The sequence below is a fragment of the Melopsittacus undulatus genome, chromosome 1 (genome assembly GCF_012275295.1).
Source record: "Melopsittacus undulatus isolate bMelUnd1 chromosome 1, bMelUnd1.mat.Z, whole genome shotgun sequence".
Lineage (NCBI taxonomy): Eukaryota > Metazoa > Chordata > Aves > Psittaciformes > Psittaculidae > Melopsittacus > Melopsittacus undulatus.
This window is the reverse complement of record NC_047527.1, coordinates 79847823-79870930: the sequence shown is the minus strand read 5'-3', so window position 1 is coordinate 79870930 and position 23108 is coordinate 79847823.

Sequence of the window (23108 nt, the reverse complement as noted above, 5' to 3'; positions counted from 1 at the left end):
TCAGATTACAATTAAAGTTAAAATTGAAATTAATCTGTTCCCAATTTATTCATGCTCCATTACCAGGAAAGCAGAAAATAGAGCAAAGCCTCCTCAGTTATCTTCCTAAATCCTCCATGAATTTTGATCGTAAACCCATAGGAGGTTTGTAAACACACAGGTAAATAGGGAGGGATCAAGGAGTTCTGAGGCACTGGTGAATCAGAGCTCCCTCTTCCCATCCTTCCTATATAACACCCTACAGCCAGAACTGTTTATAGACTTACTCTTCCACAAGAAGGTTTTCAAACCAGCCCTTTTTTATCAAATTATTTCTGTACAAATGCTAGCTGTGATTTCTGATTAATTTTTTCAATATAAAAAATAGAGCTAAAGCACATATTCCTCTGGGTTCAACTATCACTACAACAGATCAGAGGACATATCACAAGAATAATCCCAAAAGACACAAGGTCCTACAAAACTTACAACCTAGTCCATACCCTAAACCTTGTATTGTATCTGTCCAATAGCTGCCATACAACTTGTGTTTCTCCATTTCAGCAGCATGGTTTTTTTACTTCTTCATTCCACAGGACTCATGAGATCTGCTCATCAATTTATTCTATTGATTTCTTCAAGATTTGAACCCCAAAGACAAAATATCCTGAATATAATTAGAACCCTTAGGAATATGCTCATTTTAATTGCTGTAGTCTTATCACTAAATATAAAACCAAAGAAAATTTTAAAAAGGTTTTCTATAGTTTTAGTTAAATTACTCTTTTATGACTGGTATTTTATGCTCATATATGTGCAGATTTACTTTACTTTTACTTACATAAGCTAGAAATAATATTTTCTGTTTTCAATAATCATAGTTCTTACTTGTATGTCATCTATCTTATACCTGGAAATTGAAGGACATTTCTGCATTGTTTTCTTAATTCTAAGGTAGACTTTGAAAATTTTGACATGTATAGTAAAATACTATCCATATAGGGAAATAGTTTTTTGACTATACCTTTATAGTGATGTGACTATATGCAACCTGGCACCCTACATATCTGCAAAATGTCTGTCTGCACAATGCTATTTCAGAACTGTTAGTGGTGTGAAAACTGTATTGCAATGGTATTGGAAGCAGTATTATCTGACTAATAACATCTGGATAGTGGAACCTGTGTATAGCACAGGTGTATAGCACATGGACCACTGTGTTATGCACAGATTTCCTGTAATTATTTGATCTCTGAGCAAGTAAAGTATTCACTACAAAAACAATCCCTGTATCTGACTGACAAAAAAATCCCTTTTCCCCTTTGTCTCAAGGCAGCTGCTGTCATTCACATGAGAAGCAGCAGCTACAGCTGAAAAGAATCATAGAAAGGAGAAACAGTGAAATCTTGGGAGTCTGGTATTTTTTCTCTACCTCATTTGCCCATTCCCATTAGCTGTTAGCTCCTAAGAGTAGCATTCCTAACCTTAGAGAGTACCTAAATTTTTGGTAGCCAAATCCAAGAATCCTCACATGCAAATTCACAGAATCACAGTAATGTAGTAGTAATGGCAGTAGTGATTTATGTTGTGCCTTAGCTATTAAACTGTGCTTATCTCAAACCGTGGGGGATACATTCTTTGGATTCTCCTTCCTAACTCTCCGGTAGCTGGGGGAGTGAGAGGGGAGTGAGTGAACAAGCTGTGTGTGGACTTGGTTTAAATCATGACAGTTCTTTTTGGTGCCCAATGTGGGGCACGAGGGGTTGAGATAACAACAGATCTGACAGGATTTGTAGCCATTCGTCACAATGCTGATTTATTGGCTTTCAAAGTTGTTTCTCTTGCTCTCACAGTTTCAGGATTTTGCTAGGTACTTTGAGTATGGATTAGCTGTCTTCGTGTTTATCAGTCATAGGGCTTGGGATAAAGTTTTTGTTTCACTGTACTTTACGGCAATGACTTGTAATATGGGGGGGCTCTGGCAGCAGGGGGGGATGGACGTGGCCGTGGACTTGGACTTGTACTAGGCCGTCCCACTGCTCTTCAACGTCCTTATCCTCGTCCTCGCCTTCGTCTGCGTGAGACTGCGTGAAGCCAGGAAGGAGCGGCCCCGGGAGCTGGCAGCGGCGTCTGAAGCTGCCAGGGATAGCGGCCCAGGGAACCAAGCGGCAGTAGCAGAGCAGCGGGGGGAGGTGGTGGAGGAGCAGAGAGAAGTGGTAGCTGAGCAGCAGGACCAGGCAGTGGAGAAGCTGAGTCCCGTGGCCGTTCCGAACCCTGCAGCGGCTGAGAGTATCCCCCGGAAGTTGCCTGCAAAGCTCCAGCAGGATGCAGGAGACCACGCAGCACTTCCCAGCAAGGCAGAGGAGGAAGATCCAGATTCGGGAGAAGAGAAGCTGGTGGTGAGAGAGCTGGCAAGCAGGGCAGCTACATCAGCCCCAGTGACAAGTGCAGCAGCATCATCTGAGAGTTCTGATGGTTATGAATGGCTTTTGGGTGCCCTTGAGACCTGCTTGCTGACTGTGATAGGGATCAGCATGGTGGCACACACACAGAGTGTGTTCTACCCACAACCGTTTTGTCTGATCCCAAAAGTTAAGCAGAGTCAGGTTTGGGTCCTGTCTAGGGTTAGACAAGGATATAGGGGCATCAGGAGACTGTTCCCAAGGCTGGACAGTCATGAGTGGCAGGGCACGTGGGACAGTATGGCCAAGTATCTGGTCCACTGGGCCCCTCCAGTGCTTTGGAAGCATTGGAGATGGAAGGCATCTGTATGGAGTCCCCAGCAGCAAGCTGTAGAACTGCTGAAGGTGACAGTGAATGATTTTGAGCCTGGTGGGCCCAGATACTTCAGGCCATCAGAGCGGAGATGTAACATAGAGATGTCTCATGATCGAGGGGTGGAAGTAAGAGTGATGGTATACTGAAAATGTGGGATCTGAGCATGATGTGAATGATATGGAATAAGGGGTGGATAATGTCATGGTTTGAGCAGTAGCAGTCATTTGTTATTTCTCCTTCTTGGTAGCTGGTGCAGTGCTGTGGTTTGACTTTCAGGCTGGGAACGGTTGCTGATAGCAAGTATGTTTTGAGTTACTGCTCAAATGTTTGGTTCAAGGCCTTTTCTGAGCCTCAAGCTCTGCCAGGGAGGAGGGAGGCCGGGAGGAAGGAGAGACAGGACACCTAACCCATGCTAGCCAAAGAGTTATTCCATACCATAGCACGTCATACCCAGGAGGTAACCGGGAGAGACCCGGAAGGGCTGGAGCTCTGGGGGAATGGAGGAGGTATCGGTCAGTGCTCAGTCGGGCAGGGTGGTGTGAGTTATGGGTCGGTGGCTGGTGAAGTGTTGTATTCTCTTCACTTGTTATTGGCTTTATCATTATTATTTGTAGTAGTAATGGCAGTAGTGATTTATGTTGTGCCTTAGCTATTAAAGTGCATTTATCTCAACCCGTGGGGGCTACATTCCTTGGATTCTCCTTCCTAACTCTCCAGGAGGTGGGGGAGCGAGGGGGGAGTGAGTGAACGAGCTGTGTGTGGACTTGGTTTAATCCACGACACGGGCCTTGAATATCTCCAACGTAGGAGACTCCACAACCTCCCTGGACAACCTGCTCCAGTGCTCTGTCACTCTTATAGTAAAGAAGTTCTTCCTGATGTTCACATGGAACCTCCTATGCTCCAGTTTACACCCATTGCCCCTTGTCCTACCACTGGATATCACAGAAAAAAACCTAGCTCCATCATCCTGACACCCACCCTTCACATATTTGTAAACATTGATGAGGTCACCCCTCAGTTTCCTCCAAGCTAAAGAGACCCAGCTCCCTCAGCTTCTCCTCATAAGGGAGGTGTTCCACTCCCTTAATCATCTTTGTGGCTCTGCGCTGGACTCTTTCAAGCAATTCTCTGTCCTTCTTGAACTGAGGTGCCCAGAACTGGATGCAATATTCCAGATGCGGCCTCACCAAGGCAGAGCAGAGGGGGAAGAGAACCTCTCTTGCCCTACTAACCACACCCTTTCTAATGCACCCTAGGATGCCATTTGCCTTCTTGGCCACAGGGGCACATTGCTACTTATGGTCATCCTCTTATCCACCAGGAGCCCCAGGTCCCTTTCCCCTTCACTCCTTTCCAGCAGGTCAGCCCCCAACCTGTACTGGTACATGGGGTTGTTCTTCCCCAGATGCAAGACTCTACACTTGCCCTTGTTGAATTTCATCAAGTTTCTCCCTGGCCAACTCTCCAGCCTGTCCAGGTCTCCCTGAATAGCAACACAGCCTTCTGGTGTGTCAGCCACTCCTCCCAGTTTAGTGTCATCAGCAAACTTGCTGAGGGTACACTCAGTTCCCTCATCCAAGTCGTTGATGAAAATATTAAACAGCACTGGTCCCAGCACTGACCCCTGAGGGACTCCACTAGTCACAGACCTCCAGCTAGATTCTGCCCCATTGACCACTACTCTCTGCCTTCTTCCTTTTAACCAGTTCTTGATCCACCTCACCACCTGATCATCACGCCCACACTTTCTTAGCTTATCTAGGAGGGTGCTGTGGGAGACAGTATCAAATGCCTTACTGAAATCAAGAAAACTCACATCTACCGCTCTACCATCATCCCTCCACCTAGTTACTTCCTCATAGAAGGCTGTAAGGTTGGTCAAACACGACTTCCCCCTGGTAAAACCATGTTGACTGTTCTTAATGACCCCCTCATCCTTGATATGCCTAGAGATGGAGTCAATATTAAGTTGTTCCATCACCTTTCCAGGGATGGATGTATGGCTGACTGGCCTATAATTACGTGAGTTCTCCTTCTTGCCCTTTTTATAACTGCCCTTCTGAAATTCATTTATTTTCCCAGCTGTTTTTTCTGTCTATCCTTAGTCTAAAAAAATACCAGCCTGTGCTTTGTACCATGAAACCCAAAAAAGAATGTGCATGCAGATGAAAAAGGATAAACACAGAAAACTTTTAATGCATCATCATGCTTGCATAAGAAAGGCAATACTGCACATACTTAATACAAAGGAATAACCTCTGCATTAAGAAGATATTATATATTTTGTTGTTAAATGTCATCAAAATAGCACTCTATTTATACGATGTGAAAGAAGTGGGATAAGAGTAAGGTTTAAAAAATGTTATATATAATATTAATGCTTGCTATAAATGACAAAACATGATATATTTAATCCACAGTATAATTATTACAACATTGTTCTATGTACTTGCAAACATAACAGGGAAAAGATCAAATCAATGAGCTTCTTCTGAATTTCCAGGTATCTTTTTTAGCGAATAAACCCCAGCTCCTTATTTCAGGATTCCAAAACACCTTACCAATGAAGCAGGAAAGTATGGTATGTTACCTCAACTTGATAAGTGCATGTTCACAAAATAATATTTTAAATTCCTGTGTTACCATTTCAGAAAAGGTTGGTTTTGTTGCATTTAGGAAGATCTATTCTGGTACCACTGGAGCAAATAAAACTCCCAATCACTTGCTAATTGTCTCATCAAACATATTATTTTTAATTTTTCTGTACATGTTTTTATCGCTGTGTGTTGGACACAATCTTTCAATCTCAGCCAACAAAAAAAACGTATTAAAACCAATACAAGTAAAATATGTTTTAAATCCTCTTGAGTGAATAGACTGATGAAAGTTAATTTCAAGGCACTATTAACACTGCATTTTGATTTTGAAATGTTTTATTTTAAAATAAAATGGGGCCAAACTCTATTTAGTGGTGCCATGTGATAGGACAAGTGGCTACGGGCATAAACTAAAACACAGGAAATTCCACTTGTACATGAGGAAAAGCTTTAGTGTGAGGGTAACTGGGCATTGGAATAGATTGCCCAGACAAGTTGTGGAGTCATTTTCCTTGGAGATATTCAAGAGCTATCTAGACACATTCCTGAGTAATGTGTTCTAGATGACCCTGCTTGAGCAGGGAGGTTGGACTAGATTACCCATGCAGACCCTTCTAATCTCAGCCATTTTGTGATTCTGTGGTTCTGTGATAAATACCTTCCAAAAAATGTTAAGTGACTTGTAGCAATTATCTTAATTGTACTTCATAGAACAAAACCTTTCTTTGATTAACAAGATATCTACTAAATTTTCTAAATTAAATTTTAAAAGTACTTTACTACAGTAATTTAGGCCAAATCAAGCAAAAGGATTTTAGCTCCAAAGACATGATGTTTCCTTTCCACAATGAAACAGTTTTATTGAGTGGCATTGTCCTTATCTGTATAGAAATAGGAAGATTTCAAACCTTAGACTGAGAACCAGACCATCACTGGTAGGCTATATCATTTAAAATTATATCATAAACCCCTTACATATATTGATGAGAAGCAGTTCTAGCTTACTAAATGTTTAATATCTTAAAGAATTGAGTGAGAGAAAATGCTAGAAAAAATAGGAAAAGAAATTGAGGGAGGGAAGAGGAAGAGAAATTGGAAACATAAAGAGAAAATAATGAAGAAAGACTGACAGTGAGGTGATGAACAAAGAATGATAGAAAGCATGACCAGAACATGTGGAAGAACACAGATCACATAATTCTTATAGTACAAGAATATAAGTGAGGCAGAGGTAGTGAGATTAAAATATAAATTTTCACCAAATTTGGGCATAGTATCATAAATCAAAGAATGAAGCAGAATCAGACATTAAACATGTTGAGGAGAAATAAAAGACTCATGGAGAAAATAGAGAAAAATTCATCTCATACCGTTAAATAAAAGTCTAAGAAAATACATCCATATGAAGGTACAACATAAATAAAAATAAAGGAACAACATTAAACCCCAATTTGTAATAGCATTACATCAGAATTTCTATGAGATTATATTATTACATCAGCTTCATAATAGCAAGTGGTACCCAAATGCAAAAAACAGATCACTTTTACTGAATAGATACAATAGCAAGAGGCTTTTCAGTTGAAATAATCCTAAGTGATTTTAACTGACTGTAAGTATCAGGCTTGATTATTTTAACTATATATTACTGTTCACTGTTTATATCATTTATGAGTTCATTGATCTCCAGTGTACTGTCCCTAAAATTATCTTTCTTTATACTAAAGAATCCTTAATGTTTTAAATGAAAACCAGTCCATTCCTTTGGTAAGCTCTGTTGCCAAAGGCTTCCCTTATCAATTGCACTAATTTTTTTAGATGATGCATCAGAATTTGGTATGTGCTAGTTACTTGCTGGTCACATGCTTCCCTACTAGTCTGTAAAGTCAAAAGACCTTTTCTTTTGTATGTTCTGGTTTCTTAATCAGATATTAAATATTCACTAACTTGATCTTTACTCAAATATTAATACTAAGTATTTAAATACATGATATTAAACAAAATTTGTGTAAAAAAGAAAGCTGAATATAAACATTTTTCCCACTGTTAAAGCAATGGAGTTCTAAATAGAAAATTATTGGGTTGCTGTTTTATAGTATCTACATTTATTTCCAGATTATGTGCCAAACTTCAGTTTGGATTTATTTCTTACTCTCATGGTTTAACCCCAGCCAGCAACTAAGTACCACTCAGTTGCTTGCTCACTCCTCCCAATCCAACCAAGACAAGAATCAGAAAAAGGCAAAACTCGTTGGCTGAGATAAGAAAAGTTTAGTAATTGAAATAAAGTCAAACATAACTACAACAATAACAAAAATAATAAGGAAATGAGAGATACAACCCAAGTAATACAAGTGATTCACAATGCAGTTGCTGACCACGCACTGACTGATATCAAGCCCAATCCATGCAGCGATCAGTCTCTTCTGGGTAACTCCCCAGTTTATATACTGAGCATAAGGTGCTGTGATATGGAATATCCCTTAGGCTAGTTTGTGTCAGGTGTCCTGGCTGTGCTTCCTCCTGGTTTCCTGTGACCTTCCTTACTGACAGATCATGTGAGACTGAAAAGTCCTTGGTTTAGAGTATGCACTACTCATAGAATCATAGAATAGTTAGGGTTGAAAAGGACATTAAGATCACCCAGTTCAATCCCCCTGCCATGGCCAGGGACACCTCACACTGAGCCATATCACCCAAGGCTTCATCCAACCTGGCCTTGAACACTGCCAGGGATGGAGCATTCACAACCTCCCTGGGCAACCCATTCCAGTACCTCACCACCCGAACAGTAAAGAATTTCTTCCTTATATCCAGTCTAAACCTCTGCTGTTTAAGTTTCAACCCATTACCCTTTGTCCTATCACTACAGTCCCTAATGAATAGTCCCTCCCCAGCATCCCTGTAGGCCCCCTTCAGATACTGGAAGGCTGCTATGAGGTCTCCATGCAGCCTTCTCCAGGTTGAACAGCCCCAACTTTCTCAGCCTGTCTTCATATGGGAGGTGCTCCAGTCCCCTGATCATCCTTGTGGCCCTCCTCTGGACTTGTTCCAACAGTTCCATGTCCTTTTTATGTTGAGGGCATCAGCGTTATTCTCACACTAAATTAAAAAAAAAAAAAACACAGCACTGTATCAGCTACTAGGAAGAAAATTAACTCTATCCAGCCAAAACCAGGACACTTATAAACTGTTGATAAGCAGACTTTTTTCCAGTGATCTCTTCTTATATCGTCAGTTGTGACATATGTCGTCTGACTACACACACATTTATATTCTTATCACAGAGATTACACAATAATTCTAGATAATATTTCAAATATTTCAGGAAATATAAAGTATACTTCAAACATTAAAAACCAACAGCAATCCCCTTCACTCTCTCCCCCTCAATATATTTAACTCAGATTTTAGGGAAAAGCTGCCAGTTGCACAACATACTGAGATTACCAAGATGGCACTATTAAAAGGTGTCATACTAAAGAAAGCTTTTCTTGACAATTTTCCAAGATACTTACGATGGAATTTCACAAATGCTCAGAATGTGAAGATACTGAAAGAATGAAAAAATGGTTAACAAATAACCCATACACTTTTGTTCTTCTTCCCAATTCTTGTAGCTACAGAAGCTACTTGTTGCCTGTTCTCTGATTTGGGCAAAATATAGCCTATTAAGCAAAATATATACAGCAAATATAACCCATTAAGAACTCATTACAACATCATAATATGTTAAAAAGGCCCAAGGAAGTACTTAGGACAGAAAGGGCTTCAGCAAGGATGAGGAATAAAATTGAACCTAATGATTGCTCCAAATCTTTTCTTGTACTACAAGTTCCAGCAAACGGAATCTTTTGCCTAAGCCAGAGAAGTGTTTTAGCCTAATATTTCCATGAAGTCTCCTTATTTTTAAAGAAAGGATTGTAGAGTCCACCTTCCTCCAGGAAATCCTGCTTACATCTTTGTAAAATTTAGTGGTTTCACAGCCAGAGACCTATAGATTTATAACCTTTTTATTCACCTGTGTACAGGTGAATTTACTTTAAAGCTCATTCACACCCTTTACCTTAAGAAAAGACCAATATTCTAAGAAAGATGTAGACTGAAACAGGCTTCATGCTATAGATGTGATATAAGCATTACAGACATTATTAAAAATAACCCTTAAACCCCAGTTAACACAAGTACCAAATAAACCTGAATTATCTCAGGAATTCTGGGAAACAAGTTTAAAAATCAAGTAAAATTTCCTTTCGCTGCAACACTGAAGACAGCTACTTGTATAGATTTAAGATTACAACCACTTCAGAATGTGAGGCAGTAGGTGTCAGCTACAGAATACTGCTACAGGTTACACTCCAACTTTGTGTCTTTGAATTTAGAACTGAATCCCATCCCAGTTTTTTTAGATTCAGGTACCACTGAACATTCACTTTATCTTTAACAATATTATCTATTAAATGGCAGAGAGACTGTAGTTTTCTTGTGTGAATTACTGAAAATCATCATCATTATGTTTTCACTGGTGTTTAAAATCATGGCAGAAAATACACAAGATAGTGATTTGGAGCCACCTTGAAAGATACTAATGGAAACCTACTTGCATAGGTTTCTTAAGTTTGCAATTGTTTTCTGATACTGAAGAAAGATTTAAAAAATACTAATATTTCATATCATTTGGAACTGACCAATATTATCTAAAATACTCAACACTAAGAGCACAGTACCTCAGCCAAGAAACACAACATCCCTTTTTAAATTGATTTTTTTTTTTTTTAATTTTGAATAAACTAACAAGGCAGTAATTCTTCAGTGATGGACTGGTAAATCTTACCTACTTACTTGTCAGTTAATGCTGCCAGTTTGCCCTGGACTGTCACTCAGAAGACCGAAAAGTTACATTGGTGATGATGCAACATCTGGTTTATAACATTTTACCAAAATTATTTACTGAATGCTTTCTTGTTGTTTTCAGCCTTACTGCTGTGACTGTTTTTATGGTATTTTCCCTGTGCTCCTAGCCTAAATGCACAGAAGGCATCTTTCTTTAAGTTAAAAGTACATAGTATATACAATGCAAAATAAATAGCATAAAGGGATAAGAGTGAAAAGCACATACAGTGGTGCCACAGATGAAAATGTCATACTTTTCTTCCACCTAGTAAATATAGTCATTTTATCGACAGAAGACAGACTACTCATTCTTCACCCTCAAAACCAACCAAACAAAACACCCAAAAAGAAGATACAGAATGCATTCTCTCTCCCATGAACATTCAACCAGTAAAAAAAAATATAGAGTGCTTCAGGGAAACACTACTATAGTCTCAACACTTAATTTGTTAATACATTATCTTGATGTCCTTTTGTAGATCTTTGGACACCATCCTTACATACAAGCTTGTTAAATCCAATAATTTTATAGGCATATCTGTTAACAAGAACAGTATGTGCAGTTTGTTCTTTGGTGGTTAGTTGGGTTTTTTTTTGTGAAATATTAATAAATTATAGAACATCAATGATGATATAAACACTAAATGTTAAAAAAACTGTATCCCAGTCCTAAACCTGCTAGGTCTCCACATAACTATATAGCATATGGGCCAGAACCCTGTGTGCCTTGGTATTGATTCAGTGCCCAATTCAGAGGCATATGAGTGCCCAGGTAAGTTATCTGCCTTAAGTGAAAATAGCTGATAGGTTGGAAAAGATGTGAAAATGAGGACCAAGAGAGCTGCCTTTTATTTTTGACATTTACATTCTCTTTTTTTTTTTATTTTTTCCAGCTTGTTATTTTGCTTTTCTCCGTTTCTACTTGGAAAACACCCCTAATAACAGTTTTCATGTCAGAAAGATGCCACTGAAAGAAGATGAAAAAGATGTTACATTTAAAAGGCAACAAAGTCAATTTGACACTTAAAAGCTTCTAGTACACCAAGAAATATAAAAAGGAAAAGAAAAATATAAGCTATGCAGCATTATTTCTTTCAAAACTTTTCTGGGCCAAATGTGCATTTTTAAGGACATGTAAGAAATGGTCCCTTGACGACCCATTACATGTACTAAGGTGCTACAAAAAAAATATATAAGACTATCCCATGCCAATTTCTTAACTTCTTTTAATCTTAAAATCAAACAATAACATTTGAAAGGTGTGGGGAGTGAAGGCGATAAGATTTGCATGAAAAAGTGTTTGGGAATGAGCTCTGAGGTCTTGGTGCTTGACAAGCCCTGGGGCGATGAGTTGGAATGTTGAAAGCCAGGAAAGGTAAACAAGCAAGCCTTGGGAGGATGGGCCAGGATGTAGTTGTGGTGGGAATCTCAGTTGGAGGCCAGAGGTTGTGCAGGTTGTGAGAGGGTCTGCAGAATTGTGATTGGACTATTTACCTGGAGAGTTTTACAGGGGCTGATGAGATCAAACATTGTATATATGTGCAGGTTGGGAAAGCACTGAACAGGGGGATAAAAAGGCCTTGGTTGTAATAAAGTTGGATTTGAGTCTCCTCATCAACTTGAGTCCATGTCATGAAATGCCACAGAAAGGTTTTCTTACTTTTATTTCTTTATTCCAAAACTAAGAATTGTTAGGCAGAACAAGCTTGCTATACTCCTAATTATATTTGAGAATCACTTCATATGATAAGCGCTGGCAAAATGCATTGTCGTCTATGAAGTATAATAAGACAGAACATATATTACTACATAAAGTAAAAAATGAAGAGTTAATGAAAAAGACAACCTTGCTTTCTCTAGCAGGTATCAGAATTTGTATACAACAGCTTTACAGAAAAGATTTGCAGAAATAAATCTTTTTAGAGAAAATTATCTCATTTTTTTTCTTCTAAAAAGCAAAATCTTTCTAGTGCAAGTTATCATTTAACATCCCAGCAATCTCCTATTTTAGAATCATAAAATCATAGAATAGTTACAGTTGGAAAGCACCTTAAGATCATCTAGTTCCAATCCCTGCCATGGGCAGCGACACCTCACACTAAAGCATGTCACCCAAGGCTTCGTCCAACCTGCCCTTGAACACTGCCAGGGATGGAGCAACCCATTCCAGTACCTCACCACCCTAACAGTAAAGAATTCCTTCCTTATATCCAATCTAAGCCTCCCTTGTTTAAGTTTTAATCGCTACCCCTTGTCCTGTCACTACAGTCCCTAATGAAGAGTCCATCTCCAGCATCCCTGTAGATACTGGAAGGCTGCTATGAGGTATCCATGCAGCCTTCTCTTCTCCAGGTTGAACAGGCCCAACTTTCTCAGCCTGTCTTCGTATGGGAGGTGCTCCAGTCCCCTGATTATCCTCGTGGCCCCCCTCTGGACTTGTTCCAACAGTTCCATGTCCTTTTTATGTTGAGGACACCAGAACTGTCCACAATACTCCAAGTGAGGTCTCATGAGAATAGAGAGGTAGGATCACCTCCTTTGACCTATTTACTATTTTCTATTTACATGAGGGGTAGTACTTTATTTTACTTCTTTTTGAAGGTAATTGGTTTGTAACTCATCTATATTGAAATCAAAAGCTACAGTAACGGCAAAAATTATTCTGGAGTCAGGAGCCAGATTGGCATTTACAGTATCAAAATAGTTTCAAGTATGAATAAAACATCCATAACATGTTAGTACACTAACTTGTAAAACATCATATCAAAAATCCTTGTATAGAATGTATGGAAGTTTTTTTTTTGTATGGAAAGCTTCAAAGCCAAGCTCTCAGAAGTTCAGAAATTCTCCTACCATGGTAATTTAATTTGTTCTTAGTGCATGCAGACTTTCCTATCGTCCATTACCTGGTTGGTTGACAGTTTGCGTTTGGTTTTATTCAAGGCCTTGTTCAGGGCATGGAGAATCTAGATACCAAGGGAAAAGATGGACTCAAATATAACTCCACTTAAGAAATATGTAAATTGAAGGAGAGATAATTCCATGGTACAGCATAGACAATTGTCTTAGAGAAAGAAAGAAAAGGACTCAGACTGAAAATTTGCCTTACGGCTCAGAATGGGATGGTAAAAAGCTGGAAAGATCTGTGCAAAGGCTGGAGTGAAATGGCAGAACCAAAAGGCTTGCAATAGAAAGAGTTTTACTTACAAATCCTGTAAAATTAAATCTTCTAATTGAGAAACTGTGGCTTGACTCTGGAATATGCATCATTCATTGGTTACAGGAAATGCATTTAAAACTGCCCCCTATTACATCAGTCCCGATGTGCGACAGGATCTAAATCACAGGCATACAGAGCAGATGATTGACACAACAGACAGGAATAAAGGAGTAAGAATATAAACTAGAATATTGAAAGCCTAGTATTCAGACTGCTTAGATAAAGTAAATTTTCTCAAACCAGCTGTAGCCATGAAAATTGTAAAAAATTCCTCTGCAAACCTATGAGACTGTCTCAGAGCTGTTAACAGCTAAGCTGTAGAGCCAACAAAGATAAAGCCTGGAAGAAGACAAATATTTACAGTATCATTGAAATGGGAGAAGGAGACAAGGACACAGGAAACTATAAACCAGACAGCTTAACAAATGGTATTCCTAGGAAAATACTGGAGTAATAAAACTTTGTAGTTTGGGAAGAAATTGAAGTTTGTTTCAAATATAAGAAATATTTTGATCCTATCTTATGAGAATCTCTCAAAGATTTTAGAGTAATATATTTTACATTAAAATACTTAAAAGGTAGGCACAGAATTATGAAAACACTCAAAACTCTGATCAAGATTCTTTGTTAACTTGGATGGTTGCATTTGGTAAGCTTATGCAAGCATAGGTCTTTGTAACCACTTCTATTCAACATATTAATGGAAAGGAGAAAGGAGCAGAAAAAGTATGTGTTTTCAGATGGAAGAACTATATCTATTTGGAAGAAAGAATGAAAATGAAGCACTATTTCAAAGATCAGAAATTGTTTAAAATAAGATGCAACTATATGTAGAGAAGAGCAAAGAATAGCAATAGGGTGAAGTAAATACATTTTCTGGAAAAAAAATCCCCACCAAAACCAGATTAATTATTCAAAATAAACACAAATCAAGATACTGAATTAAATCATGTTATCATACATAAAATATAGTACTGAGGCCCTCAGTGATATGCTTAGTGGTGGTCTTGGCAGTCCTGGGGTAGTAGTTGAACTTGATGATCTTAAAAGTCTTTTCCAACTTACCTGATTTTATGATTCTATGATTATAGAACAAGCTGTATGAACAATCATCTTTCAAGAAAGATACTGGAAGTCCAGAGGACAGACAATTGCATATGTTGAGGTCTATTTCAAAGCTTCTCATCTAATATTATCTCAGTTTTAATGATGGAAGCTTAAGAAACAGGATTCCCCAAGAAGGAATGTGGAGGTCATGGGAATAGCAGATGAGAATCCCAGTCCCAGAAAGAAGCATTAAAGGATCATCCTCAGAGAAGACTTGCTTACATAAATCATCTGCAGAAATCTATCATGTCATCCCTATGTTAGTGATACAGCTTAGTTTCAGCAAAATATTCAGACTGATTCATGTAAAAACTAATTTTCAATAATCAACTATGAAGTAGGATATGAGATTGGAGAAAATTTTTCATTCTTTTTTGTATCTGCAAATCTATACCAAGATAAAATGAGGTTTTTTTTAATAGAAAAAAATACCACAATGACATCTTCCATAGAGAGTCAGTTTCCCATTTTACAGTTTGCAGAAGGACCCATCTCCCTAAAAATTAAAATTCAGCAAAAATCCAAGTTACCAAATGCAAGATGTTTTTGCTAGTTATATAATCTTAATGGCATGGTGTAGCCTGATAGCTCCTTACAAACATGCAATTTCGGGTGATATCACCTAGCTCTACTTGCATAATGTTCAGACCAACTGATTAATCTCTGCAACATGAATGATCAAACTTAATAATATTGCATGTGCAAGATTTCGAGAGTACAGGAACAAGAGAAAGAAAATTAAATATCAATATTTGTTCATCAAATCATTATGAGAAATTTCTGTGGTACTCTTTCACAGTAGCTGGTAGCTATTTTAAAGCCTTTAATCAGATTTAAATGCAGCATGTTGAATCTCTTTCTAATGCTTTTCCAAAATGCTTCTCTATGTTTCACTAAAGAGTTAAATAAAATAAAGGAAGATGTGTGCAACAATTCCTCTGATTGATTTGCCCTGTTACTGTATCTACAGATATGAGTAATTTGAATTATAAAAAAGGCATTTAAAAGGTCATTTAAACAACACTTAATTTAATCTCATTGTTATTTTAACTGTTATTTTTCATAAGAAAACAGATTTTCCTAAGTAAAATTGCTAACACCAGATGTGGTTTCAGAGGTATTTTCTTCTCTAAGCAATACACAGAAAGCTTTTCTGAACATTCTTTCACAGTACTGAAGTTTCCAAAGACAGAAATCAGTAGTTCCCAAATGTATACTTTTCAGATGACAATATTTTATGAACATTTGTCCCAGTTTTTTTCACAGTTTAACTGTTCATACCTGTAAAGATCTGAGGTGTTTACTGTGGGAGACCAAGTGAAATTCATGAATTATCTTTCGTCTGTCTAATACAATGTGGCTTTTTTATGCTGGAACACAGAATGGCACACTGTGGACTTCTTTCCACAGAATAGGTGACTTTGTAAAGTAATAATGAGAGCACTGCCACAACAGAATGAGAATTAGCATCTGTGAAAGATGTCTAACAGTAAAGCTGGTTTAGAGTGGATGTAAATGTCCTTGTCAATTAAGTCAAGCCATAATAAATGTTCTTCTAGCTTTCTATGAGGAACTAGAGTTCTCAGCATTGTTTTTGTCCAACCTCTCAAATGCCAGCATAACCCTCACATCCTCCTCACTGCATTTCTACATCTTCAAACTTCTTTTATCAATGGCAAAATTCTTTTCTGAAGACTGTCTTGTCTGGCCTTTTATTATATAAACTATTATATGTCAATCAATCCAAATTTTACATGAGAGGTCAGGTTAATCTTGACCTGAGTGTGTCTGATATTATGCATCTGAACTTCTGGAAACACAAAAAATCGGGTGGGGTTTAGGGTGGAAGAGTAAAAAAAAAAAAAAAAAGAGGGAAGGCTGGAAAGAGGCCTTTTCAATCTGCTGAAACTTTGGCAAGATTTTAAAAGCAAATATACATGCAAATAGTTAAAAAGCAGGAAACTGGGAATTTCTATCAGAGTCATAGACTGATTTTACAACATGCTTTACCTTGGTTTTAAAGGGAACTATTTTGGAGATAGTTTATGAAGCCCCAGCATAACCACTAACAGGTGAATTGGAGAATAAATCATTTAAGTTCACTGTTGGGTCTCAACCCAGATAGTACCCCGAGTCACTTGAAATTGCATAGCACACATTCTGGTGCAGAAATTTTTAGAATTTCTAAATTCTGGATTTTTAATTTCTGGTCACAACATAAAATAATCTTTAAAAGTGTGTGGGAGTATTACTTACTTATGTATACTAAGTCTTTATGAAAGGCACTATTACCATTCTTCATTGGTGATAAACATATCCCACCTGTAAGAATCAAACCTGAATGTTGGACTATTCATTTATACTCACTGGAACAAGAATAGTAGTGTTTCAGATTATAGCTGGTAGCTTTTGCTACACAGGATTATTTAGAAATATTCTTACTAAACAATTTAGTAGAGATGATCCTACATATATATATATGAACAAATATATACAGAGAAAAATATAGATTTCTCTTGCATATATTAATTAGGGAGACTTTTTTTTTTTTTAAACACACATGCTGCCTTTTTTAATTTTAAAGCCATAACAAAAAATGTCTTTTGGTAGTGATAAATCGTATTTTAATTTCATGCAACTAAGTCCTAGAGAAGTTTCTAACAGCAATATTAGTTTGGATTTTTATTTTAATACTCAAGAGTTCAAGAAAAGAGTGCTATGGGCAACATAGGAACAAGTTTACTCACAAGGGGTAGAGCAATATTTCACACATATATTAAAAGTAGAAATGAGCTGCATGTTTCTGAACAAGGACAGCAGACTAATATAAGAGATGTGAACTATCACATGAAAATCATAGGAGGTTCACACTTCACTATGAGGTAGTAGTCACCAAGATGAGTAAAGGGCTCCAATATGAGACATACAAGTAGGATTGAGAACTGGATTTGTTCAGCCTAAAGAAGGAAATGTTAAAGGTGGATCTCACTGTTGTCTTCAGCTACTTGGTGTATGGTTTCGGAGAAGTTGGAACTAGCATTTTCTTGGCAGTACACAACAAAAGAAGGACAACAGGTACCCACTGCAATAAGGAAAATTCCAGTTAGCTACCTGGAAAAAATGAATTCACAATGTCTGCCAAACACCAAAAGAGGTTGCCCAGGGACATCTGGATAAAGACCGAGTCACCTGATTAACTGAACCTGAAAGCCAGAACCAACATCAAGATCTGCCTTGCTCTGAACAGTGGGCTGAACTAGATGATTTAGGGAGATACCTTCCAATCTCAACTATTATATAATTCTAGCCTATGAAACACACATCCCTTTTTCCAGATTCTGTTTCTTCCTCAGATTTTCTAACTACTCCTCCCACTCCATATTTTCTTACTCAAACCTCAGACATGTAATAATTTAATTAGCTGTGTCAAAATGGTCAAAATAGTACAAACAGTAAACATGTGATATCTGTACCTAAGAGGCTGATCAGGAACTGTTGTAATTGCCGCCTACAGGAAGACAGCAATTCAATACATCTTCCAGGTTGAGCTTGTCATTTGCCTGCATAAAAGAGTTACATGCGATATTTCACAGATTCTCTTAAGCATGCAAAGTGTATGTTTATCTTTGAAAGCTTTTCTGTCTGCATTAACACCTTCCCTGGAAATAGGATGAAGAGAAAGACAAAAAAGCTCAAAAATTTTCATGCTTTTAATTGCACAGAAGTAGCAAATCAATTACAAATGCAGAAGTATAACACTGCAATGTGAAGTTTTCAACAAATCTGAGGTTATCCTTCAGAACTGCAAAGCATAATTTCTCACTGATTTTAACATTCCAGTTCATATATTAAATCAGAAGCAATATTTATACATATATTCTGTGCAACTTTCTATAACCATATATAAATATTATAGCAAAGGCCCCATATCTTTCATAAAGAATCATTACAACAGTGGAATTTGCAAATATTCTTGGTAAAAAAGTTAAGTTCGCTGTTATTGCATTGAATAAAATGTAATTTTTTAAAATCTAATATGTATATTCTAGCAATAGTAAAATAACTGGGATTGCTTTAACATATCAGGTTATATTATGAAACGTTACTTGAGAAGTTGTGATTTCCCTAACCTCTCATGTGGAAATGTTATGCAAATTATTTGCAAATGTGAAAGGCTCAGGAGCAGGGCTGCATTAACGAATTCTATTACAAAGGTATCCTAGTGATTTACAACACAACAGGGGCCGCATTCGATATAAATATTTTGTCACAAGGAACTCTAAAACAAATGCAGAGAGCACCATCTACTGGAGTAAATGTGGCACTTACACATTTTGCAGTGAAAACAGCATTGAGTTTTAAATATTTGTATATGGAACAAGCCTAGCAAATTGTTCTGTGAGCAGAGTAACTAATGAAATGCAGTTTCAGACTCATGCACTGAGTCTCCAAGCACGGAACCTTCACAATCTCACCAGCTCACTCTGTACCACCAGTGCTTGCCTTCCTCTGCAGCATCATTGTCCTGGGTTCAGCAATAGCAGTCATTTTTTCTCCTTCTTGGTAGCTGGTGCAGCACAGTGTTTTGACTTTCAGGCTGGGAATGTTGCTGATAGCACATATGTTTTGAGTTACTGCTCAAATGTTTGGTTTGTCCAAGGCCTTTTCTGAGCCTCAAGCTCTGCCAGGGAGGAGGGGAAGCCGGAAGGAAGCGGAGACAGGACACCTGACCCAGGCTAGCCAAAGAGGTATTCCATACCATAGCATGTCATACCCAGGATGTAACCGAGAGTTACCCGGAAGGGCTGGAGCTCTGGGGGGATGGAGGAGGTATCGGTCGGTGCTCAGTCGGGCAGGGTGGTGTGAGTTATGGGTCAGTGGCTGGTGAGGTGTTGTATTCTCTTCACTTGTTATTTCTTTTATTATTATTATTATCATTAGCAGTAGCAGTAGTGATTTGTGTTATGCCTTAGTTATTAAACTGTTCTTATCTCAACCCATGGGGGCTACATTCTTTGGATTCTCCTCCCCAAACCCCCGGGAGTTGGGGGAGCAAGAGGGAGGAGTGCACGAGCTCTGTGTGGCTTGGTTTAAACCACGACAATCATAAACAGCTCTCTTCATAGAAGCTCCTTCAAACAAGAGTTTATTTTCACTGGCCAATAGCTGCTCACACTCTGGCTGGTTCAGAGCTATGTGCATAGTCAACCAGTATATGGGCAATTTGCCAAACTGTTAGCTGTTTCTTGGAATGACTAAAAGACTGAAAATTTTATTGGAACTATCTAACAGATTAGAAAGCTAATGGGAGTTTAACAAGAGATTGAGGGTTATGGAGTTACACTAGGTTATCAGTCCAAAACAATTGGTATAAAGCAGGTAACCTGTAGCCAATTAAAACAAAAAAGCTGATATACTGATTGGCAGCTTTTCAGAAAAGGACCTGGGTTCCTGTAAAACAAGCTGACTGTGAGCCAGCAATGCATCCATGCAGCAGCATCCCAACTGCAGCAGGAGCATTACTGCCAACAGGCCAAGGGAGGCAATTCTTACCCTCTGTTCAGCCCTGGTGAGACACATTTTCAATGCAGTGTCTAGATCTGGGCTCCCTTGCTCTGAGCAGCAGGTTTTGGTTAGTGTACTGGTTTGGATGGAGTTACTTTTCTAATAGCTGCCCATACAGCACTGGGTTTAGATCTGTGATCAAAACAGTGTACATATCAAACCAATGTTTTAGCTGTTTCTCACTTTGCTCTCTCCCCTCCTCCCCTGAGTAGGCTGGGAGTGAGTAAAAACTGGGAGGTGACACAGCCAGGACAGAAGATTTGAACTAACCAAACATACCATGTAACATCACTCTCAGCAATGAATCTGTGAGGTTGAGGGGTGCTTTTCCACGGTAATCATTACTGAGAGACTAGCTGCTCATATGTCTGCTGGTGTGAGTTTGTGAGTGATTACCTTTGAATCACTATTGTTTTCCTTTTTTTTTTTTCTTGACCTGTTAAACTGTTTTTATCTCAACCTAAAAATTTTCTCCCTTTTGCACTTAGGATTCCGTTCTCCATCCTTCTGGGAATGAATGAATGTGTATCTGAGTGAGGCCTTAGCTGCCAGCCAGGATCAGCCACCACGATTAGACAATCTCCAGAAATACCTTCTGTTTGTCTCAGCTATTCTGTGTTTCTAAAAATGTCATACACATGGAGCTGACTTCCAGTATCTGAAGAAGTCTTCCAATATTTTGATGTGAAAATGAACATGAGCCGGCTATGTGCACTTGCAACCCAGAAAGCCAATCATATCCTGGGCTGCATCAAAAGGAGTGTGACCAGCAGGTCAAAGGAGGTGATCCTGCCCCTCTACTCTCCTCCTGTGAGACCTCACTTGGAGTATTGTGTGCAGTTCTGGTGTCCTCAACATAAAAAGGACATGGAACTGTTGGAACAAGTCCAGAGGAGGGCCACGAGGATGATCAGGGGACTGGAGCACCTCCCATATGAAGACAGGCTGAGAAAGTTGTGGCTGTTCAGCCTGGAGAAGAGAAGGCTGCATGGAGACCTCATAGAAGCCTTCCAGTATCTGAAGGGGGCCTACAGGGATGCTGGGGAGGGACTATTCATTAGGGACTGTAGTGATAGGACAAGGGGTAACAGGTTAAAACTTAAACAGGGGAAATTTAGATTGGATGTAAGGAAGAAATTCTTTACTGTGAGGGTGGTGAGGCACTGGAATGGGTTGCCCGAGTAGGTTGTGAATGCTCCATCCCTGGCAGTGTTTAAGGCTAGGTTGGACGAAGCCTTGCCTGGCATGCTTTAGTGTGAGGTGTCCCTGGCCATGGCAGGGGGGTTGGAACTAGATGATCTTAAGGTCCTTTCCAACCCTAAGCATTCTATGATTCTACAATTCTATGAATATTTGAAGGAGGCTTATAAGGGTGCTGAAGAGGGAGGGACTCTTCATCACAAACTGTAGTGATAGAACAAGGGGTAATGGGTTTAAACTTAAACAGGGGAGATTTAATATGAGGAAATTCCTTACTGTGAGGGTGGTGAGGCACTGGAACGGGTTGCCCAGGGAAGCTGTAAATGCTCCATTCCTGGCAGTGTTCAAATCAGGCTGGACAGGGCCTAATTTAGTGTGAGATGTCCCTGCCCATTGCAGGGGGGTTGGAAGTGGATGATCCTAAGGTCCACCCTACCTGTAACCAAGTAAAAAAAATATAAGTGAAAAGTTGTACTCCATTCATGTTATTACCTCTGGCATAGTTTTCTAGACTTATGAATTACAAGCAAAGCTATGGTGATCATTACTCCTCTGCACCAAATATTGAAGATCCTTATGCAGAACCTCTTGCTTAATCTGACAATGTAACTCTTATAAATTCTTTTGTCTTTAAGTCCATATTGGTGATATCTCAGATATTGCATGGCAGGGCTTTCTAGCACAACACCCAGGTTTGCAAGCACTCCCAATTTCTGTCTATATTTTCTAAGTTTTAAAAGCAGGCATAGATTTTTTCAGTACAAAGTAGGTTCGAGTTCACAAAACCAGTCAAATCTTGAACTATTATTTTTCAGTATTATTTTCTTCACATCCTCTCGTACATCAAAGATGCTTTTAACAGGATGACAGTGTTATCACAGCCTGCTATTGCTATGTCTTCTTACTCTGTTGAGCTATGAACATGCAATTGGCTGTGAGGTAATTTCACATTTATTTTCTCCATTAGAGGTCAGCAGAAGACCATTTCTCTCTACAGAACCTGAATGGTTCCCATGTCTTGAAATTCTAGGTCAGTAAGCCAGTAACAAGAAAAAATGAATTTAACATTACAGGTTAGAAACAGCTAAGTCTAAAAGTTCAGAAAAGTCTTGCCTGTTTCACATGGAATAACTTCACTGTAGAATTATACACAAATTTAGATCGCTTACAAAACTCAGGGAATGTGAAAAATTATGCCATGGAAACTAATAGCAACATGAACAGACAGATTGTTTCAGTTCAGTCTGGATCAGTCCATGGCAGATGGTAGGGCTGTGTTTCCATCCATGGGGCAGTTGATTCCAAGTGTAGTAGAAACCCCTTCAAGTAAAACCGAACTGTGGCCCTCACTCTGCTGCCAAAGGAACTGAGAAAAATGCATAGACAATGTCAGTTGCAGCGTACCACTTGGCTGCCTTTGACTCTAATTCATACTGCAGTTCTAGTATGTCCGGTACAGCAGCACTCAATGGTTGTGTGATTTCAATCAGGCCACAATAGTCTACTGTTAATCTTCACTCTCCGTTAGACTTTCTCACTGGCCATATGGGGCTATTAAAGGGTGAACAGGTCCTACTGATCAGTCGTTGGCCCTGCAGTTTACAGATCAGCCTGTGGATGGGAATCAGGGAGTCTCAGTTGGTGTGATATTGCCGCCGGTGAATTGTTGCGGTTGCAATTGGCACTTCCTCTTCAACCTTCAGCAACCCCACAACAGAAGGATCCTCTGAGAGACCAGGCAAGGTGGACAGCTGCTCAATTTCCTC